This window comes from Populus euphratica, unplaced genomic scaffold, assembly GCF_000495115.2.
Source record: "Populus euphratica unplaced genomic scaffold, PopEup_1.0 scaffold444.1, whole genome shotgun sequence".
NCBI classification, from domain to species: Eukaryota; Viridiplantae; Streptophyta; class Magnoliopsida; order Malpighiales; family Salicaceae; genus Populus; species Populus euphratica.
Genome location: NW_011500328.1, coordinates 176,847 through 184,558, shown reverse-complemented (window position 1 = coordinate 184,558; position 7,712 = coordinate 176,847). Strand labels below are relative to the sequence as shown.

General features: G+C 31.8%; 1 long non-coding RNA gene across 1 annotated transcript; it reads right to left on the bottom strand.

The window, feature by feature from the left end:
• Nucleotides 1–3,519: 3,519 nt before the first annotated feature.
• LOC105113690 (uncharacterized) lies at nt 3,520–4,358 on the bottom strand. The gene is made up of 3 exons (XR_840009.1): nt 4,288–4,358; nt 3,832–4,209; nt 3,520–3,748 (listed from the first exon to the last, which is right to left on the bottom strand). It is a non-coding gene; the product is annotated as an uncharacterized LOC105113690 (long non-coding RNA).
• Nucleotides 4,359–7,712: the final 3,354 nt, after the last annotated feature.

Below are 7,712 nucleotides of genomic sequence, written 5' to 3'. Positions count from 1 at the left end.
TCCTGAACCTTAATCATAATTTTATGATTAAATCCAAAAAACCTTCCTAACACAACACCCCTCATCAGGAGGCATAACATGAGCCTCCATCGTTGCCAGACAACGTTGCGCCCTCGCGACAACATTAACTACAACTTTAAGTTTATTTATTCAAGTTTAACCACAACACCCCTCATCAGGAGGCATAACAGGAGCCTCCATCGTTTCCAGACAACGTTGCGCCCCCATGACAACATTAACTACAGCTTTAAGTTTATTTATTCAAGTTTAATTTTAATTATACAAATTCAGTTATACAAACATTTTCATGTTAACAAAATATGAGTGCATACTCCCTAGAACCTAGATTACAAGAAGAGAACATAAGCTAGGATCTGTTATTATTGTGCATGAAACAAAATACATATTAATGAAATGTGAATATCACAGTAAATATAACAACACAAATATCTAACAATTTCAAAAGGGTAACATGCATTCATATTTTGTTCACTTCTCCCTTCGGGTTTTTCATTAGAATCTCTTCCTTATTCAACTATTAATAATCGTTCCCTCTTCCATCATTAACCTCTATTCCAGACTTTATAAGATAAAAAATGATTATTTTTGCGTAACACATTACCGATACCAATTTCATTGGTATCATCATCATCACCTCGTAGGAGTTGATGCAAGGTGATCCCCTTATCCGGGATCCTAATATATATTAAATGTATGCTAGCCATTAAATGGTGATCCCCTTACCTAGGATCCTAACATACTCTAAATATATGCTAGCTAAAACATGCTCGATCCCCTTACTCGGGATCTTAACATATACTAAATGCTAGCCAATACATGCTCGATCCCCTTACTCGGGATCCTAATATACACTAAATGTATGCTAGTCAATGCATGCTTGATTCCCTTACCTAGGATCCTAACATACACTAAATGTATGTTAGTCTAAACATGGCAATCCTCTTACCTGGGATCCTAACATACACTAAATGTATGTTAATTCATGTCTCAAATCACTCTTCTCATATTTCTTTTACCAATAATGATTTCACCACTCGGCAATTCACACAACGACCTTTCACCTTGAATACGCATACATTTAATAATTCACATTTCACATTGGTAATACATTAAATCAGGGAATTTAACTTAGAATGTATAGATGCAATTCACCTACCTGCAATAAAAACTCTACTTGTGCTCCTCTACTACTGCTGTTGCACCACACATATGGTCCCTCCTGCAAATCACAAGTTTATCTCATAAATTTTCCTCATCGAAGGACATGTTTTATAGTAACCATATCAACAACCAATAAGTCTTTTCTTTAATCATTTTTAATATTTTATGTTTTTTTTCATTTCACTAATTAATATTGTCATCATTTGTCTAACCATAGTTATCATTCCTTTTTTTATAGTTGGACTGTTACTATCCAACTGTTACTATCTTGTTTTTGAACCATTATTGTCTTGTTTTTAAACCATTATTCAATTGTTGTTGTCTTGTTTTTAAACCATTATTGTCTAAATATTGAGTTGTTACTGTTTAGACGTTGAGCTGTTACTGTCTAGACATTGAGCTGTTATTGTCTAAACATTGCATTGTTACTGTCTGGATATTAAACTATTATTGTCTTATTTTTTAACTATTACTATTTAAACATTGAACTGTTATTGTCTAGACATTGAACTGTTACTGTCCAACTGTTATTATCTAGACAGTGAAATGTTACTATCCTTTTTTTTGAATTGTTACTGTCTAAACATTGAACTGCTATTGTCCGATCTCTCCTCAGATGTTTAACTATATCTAGAGTTATAAACCAATTTTCTTAGTTAGTCAATATCTAAAACTATAATTTCTATGAAGAAACCTGATCCTAATTCCTTCATCCTCCTACTCAAATCCCTCTAAAAGTGAAGAGATGAAACTGTCCAAATTTGTCAACCTTTCTATTTACACACAACATATGAAGTTATTTAATTTAGCGACTCATACTTTTCTCTTAATTTAAGTCTAAGAACTCTAACTATAATTCAACTTCCAGGCATCAATTTATAATAGACTTTTAAATGACTTATAAAACCATGTTTAGAACACCTTACTCGGTATAAATCAAGGTTTTAATCTTCAACTCCCTTCTCTCTTTTTTAATGACAGCTGACCCTCCCTTCTTCTCTTCTTGTTCAAATTTTCTTTTTAATCCTTTGCCCACCAGTAGTTATTCTACGCATAACTCTTAATCTTGGATGAGTTCTTGGAATTTTTTGTGTTTCTCTCTTGATTTGTAAAATAGATACAAAAACTCCCTCTTTTTTTCTTTATGAGAGTCGCATATCTTTATTTATTTATTTATTATTATTATTATTATTTATTATTATTTGAGAAGATGAGTATTTATACTTTATAATTATTCTTATTTTCATTTAGGCCATATTTTCTTTAAGTGTATTCGTTTTGTCCCCACTTCTTTTTAGTTCAGTTATTTTCTTTAATTTAATTCAGTCTTGATTTGTCCCGGGATTTACAATCAGGCCCACGTTGCCTTAAGTTCAGCTAATTCGTGAACCCAAGGGTGTTATGCCAGACCCACATTACTTTTAGTTCAGCTAATTGATAAACCTAATTGTATTGAGTGTTGCATGCTGCTAGAACCATGTTGTCTTGGGTTGTTTAAAGCAATAAAAATAACAAAAAATATTGACTTATCACAATCAAAGCTTTTCTTCTCATTGTTTCTTCTTCTTATTGTGATGCTTATATTCCTGTACAATTTGTTTGAATGATTTATTTTCTTACAATAAGCGATATTATAAAAACTTCATGATTTTTTTTGAAAGAATTGCATTAAAAAGAGAATTCAACTCTCTTGCATAATAATTCAGTATCAATTCAAAGTTTGTAACCTAAAATGTGTATGATGAATCCTCTTTTCAAATAGTTTAATTAGTTCTAACTAGTTTAACCTGCTTGCACTTTCACTATGGGTTTAAACATAAAAAAGACACATTTGGATCATTAAAAACTTTCCAATATTGTCATTAAACTCAATACAATAATTTAAACTTGAAAATTTTCTACCTAACTTTTTAATTGATATTTAGTTAGTCTATAAACCTTGTGATTCAAGCTAAGGACTCCATTGGGTCAAATTATTATTTTTTATTTTATTATATCATAGAAATATCAAAATTAATTTTCATATCATCAACTCAATTCTAACAATAAAATTAAATAAAAAAAACCCGTGTTCTTCTCACAATGCCCATAATTAATAATATATTACAATTATTATAATCAATTGACCATATGTTATACACATAGAGTTAATTATATATCAAAAATAATTATAATCAAGTTTATTATACACATAGAGTTAATTATATATCAAAATAATTATAATCAAGTTTATAAACCTGGAAGTCCAAATAATTGAGCTTTTTTCCACGTGGGGAAAGTCTTCAAAAAAATTAGACGAGTAAAAAGTTTAACGATAAGAATTGTTTAAAAAACATAATCACAATAAAAGACATTCATTTAGAATTATAATGCTTTTTAACAAACATAATATTTTCCTCCTTATTATCCATATATTATTACAATAACTAATGTTCTATGATATTATTTTGGCATGATTGATGGAGCACAATCGACTTTTTTTCAACTGATTACATTTTCAATACATGCATTATCTAATATGTAGTCTCCTTGAAGAAACCCACTGCCATCATTAACCATATATAATCTGTCAAAAAAAATTAGAGATTAATATTGTTAAGAAAATAAAATTAAAAAAATAGAAACCATGTTATCGTTAAAACAACTGACCAATTTTGTAAGATATTTTTGAATGAGGTGGAGGTTAATTATTGGATGAAGAAGGTTATGGAGATAGAGGAGGTGGGGGTTTAAAGAAAAAGGGAGGCAAAAAGAACCATGGAGGAGGTGAAGATTTGAGGATAGGTGGAGGGGGAGAAGGAGATGGAGGTAGCAGGGATTTAAAGGGAAAGAAGGGAGGAAGTGTAAACCTTAAAAGAGGTGCAGATTTGAGGATAGGTGAAAGGGGTGGAGGATCAGAAGTATAAGGAGTTGATGGAATTGGTGAAATTTTTGATGGGTATGTCGGAGGAGTATAAGGATGCAATGGAGATAAATTGAGAGTTGAGGATGGGAATAGTGATGAAATGGGTGAAATCTTTCGAGGGGGTTTCGAGAATATATAAGGAGATGAATTGGGATACAGGGATGGAGATAGCGGTGAAATTGGTGAGATTTTTGGAGCATATGTTGGAGGAGTGTAAGGATGTGAGGGAGATAAATTGGGAGTTGGGGATGAGGATAGTGATGGAATGGGTGAAATCTTTGGAGATTTTGCTGGTGGTGGAGGTAACGACGGCCGATGATAGTAGACTTTTGGAGGTGATGGGGGTGTTTTCTTCTTATTTAGAGGTGGTGGTGATCGGGGTGGCGGCGGTGTTCCTCGATTAAGAAATCCTGGTGGCAGAAATGGAGAGTTTTTGTGATCACGAGGTGGCCTCGGAGGGTCCTCATTATCATAAGTATTGGCTGCAACGTTAATTGCTATTAAGCCGAAAACCATGGCATGCACGAGATGAGGCCAAGATGGTGACGCCATCCTTTCGAACTCTTCCCGATAATCAAACTTGCTCTGGCTAATTAGCTCCTGAACAAGGAATGGACGTGAACATTTGCTTTTATAGTTGTGTTTTTAGTGTATAAAGACGAGTTGATCCCCTGTGTATTTAGGTAATTAAGGAGGCCTATCTAATGGAACAATAATCATAGCTAGGGGTTGAACCCTTTGGGCAATTAACATAGCATAACTGTAATTTTAGTAGACTTTTTAATTGAAGGGACCATTTAATCCTATGGTTTATTTGGTGTAACTACAATTAGAAATCTTCTTAAAGAGACGCTACAAGTCAGTTTAATTTAGTGGACCATCTAATCCTATCTTAGGAGGTATGCTAAAACCTCTCCGTCGGTTCAGTCAGTTCTTCGCATCTAGCACCCCATCCTCATCACAAAACGAAAATGAAAAGCGCTAATTGATTTATTATGAGTGGTGAAAAGTACTAAAGAATTATTAATCAATATAATTTGTCAAGTTTTAAAAATTGATTTTTCTTTTCTTTTTTATTGTGACTTTATAGAATGAGAAACTTTATGCCTTGTTGTTGGTGGGGTTTTAGTAAACCATATGTTAATTAAGTTTTATAGATAAATTTTAAAGGTATTTTTTAAATGATATTTTTTATTTGAAATTATTGTAGCAAATCAAAGGTTCTCTTATTTGATTTATTTTTACTTATTTTTTTATTATCAATATCATAAAAAAAACTCTAAAGACAAAAATTGATTTATCCCTTCAAATTGAATTCAATTCCAAGAGCTCCAAACAAGGAGATAAGGAATCGCCTTCCTTTATATATTTCCCTTTCTCTAGATGACTAACATTAGCGTTCTCCAATATTATTCTTTTTTTTCTTTTACTTTAATATTGTGCTGTTAAATTATATATATTTGATGATGTTTTAAAATTCAGAATATATAAATAACAAGTTATTTACTATTTAAGATAATAGTTAATCAATAATTTTAAGTACAATACTTTGATTTTTTTTTAATTTAAGAAATTTTGGATTTATGATAAAAGTTTAAGCACATATAAAAATAATCCTTGATTTATATTGGTTATATATATATATATAATGATGATGATGAAGATTACAATGCAAAAATATAATTATAATATTTTCTATATACACATTTTATAATAAAGCTCATTTGTCTTTCAAGGATTTATAACCTCATCAATTGCGTGGTCTTTCAAACAAGAAAAAAAAAAAAAGTAAAAATAGTGTTTGAAAAGTCATGGTTGGGATTACTTAACCATATGGGAATGTTTTAAAAATCATGTCTTTAAAAATTTAAATTTATTTTGATTAAAATTATTTTTTTTATTATTTTGATATACTGATATCAAAAATAATTTTTTAAAATTATATATATATATATATATATTAATTATTTTAATATATTTCTAAATAAAATGATACTTTAAAAAACAATTATAATCATATTCTTAAACACCTATGTAGTTTTGATGAAACAATTGTAGTAGACGATAAGCCCTCCAATAAGGATGACATGTCTTCTCATTTTTTTTCTTATATATTAGTATATTGGCCAGTGCTCCACATCGAATTAATATTAATTTTTTAAAAATTGAAAAAAACTATTAAGATAATAGAAAATATTTGAAGTATCTTGGGTTTAGCAATTATGCCAGACCCAAACAATAGACCCAAGCAACATGAGTTTGGTGGACATCTAGACCTAAGAGTCTTAGGTCTGACAGCTATGCTACATTTAAGAGACTTGTATCTAGCATTCATGCTAGACCTATGCGACTTGGGTCCAACAACCATGCCAAACCCAAGTGACCTGGATTTAGCGGCATGCAAGACACAAGAGACTAATTGGGTCTGTAAGTTATTCTAGACCTAAGAGCCTTGGGTTTGGCAGCTATACCACACCTAAGAGACTTGCGTTTAGTGGCTACACCAAACCTATGCAACTTAGGTCTGGCAGTCATGTCAGACCTATGACCCATAATCCTTAGGTTTGACTAAAATGTCGGACCCATGGACCTGAGTCTATAGGCCATGTCCGACTCAAGCAACTTGGGTTTCATAGACATGCCAAACCCAAACGTCTTGGGTTTGGTGAACATCCCAAACCCAAACATCTTGGGTATGGTGAACATCCCAAACCCAAGCGACTTGGGTCTAACGGCTATCCTAGACCAATGCAACTTGGGTTTGATGGCCATGTCAGACATATGAGCCTTGGGTCTTGTGAACATGTCAGACCGAAGCACCTTAGGTCTACGGTCATACTAGACCTAAGTTGCTTAGGTTTGGCTTGGCTACCAGACCCAAGGATCTTGAGTCTGACAACATTTAAAACCCAAGAGCCTTTGATTTGATGGCTATTCCAAATCCATAAGTCTTAGATCTTGATTAGTACTTAAAAGTGTATTTTTATCAAGGTTTTATATCATCATTTTTCACTTGAAGTATCAATAACTCCTTAACTAAAGTATGTTTTATAATAACATATCTAATAATACAAGATACCTTTAATTTGTGGTAAATGTTCATTTTAAATGTAGGCCTATCACATAAATGAAAGGACTGATTGATGAGTTTAAGAACTAAAATTGAAAGGATAAAGAAATGGTCAAACTTAGAAAAGAGATGCTGGTGCAATCCAAATCGGAACACTTTTCAGTAATTAAGTCATATTTGGAGCTGTAAATCTTGGATTTAGGTCTACTTTATATGGATGGAAAGGTAAAACATAGGCCTATAACTTTCATAAGAGCCCAAGATTCAAACCATTTTCAAGTCCAAATTGTAGCAATAACAAAGAAGTCTGAATATGTCCTGTAGAGCGAATATTATTCGGTGTTTGGCCTATATCTGGAGTTATAAAAGTCCAAATGATCTCAATTTTTTTTCCTGGAAAGATAAGACAATTTCCTAGAGCTTTTATGTTTTCAAGTGGTTTCAATTCTGATGTTATTAATAACATTTTAGGCAAATAAGAGAAGATAAGGATTGTTACCAAGTCAAGAGTTGGTCACCCATTCATCAATTAGTCATCAAATCAATAATTCCCAA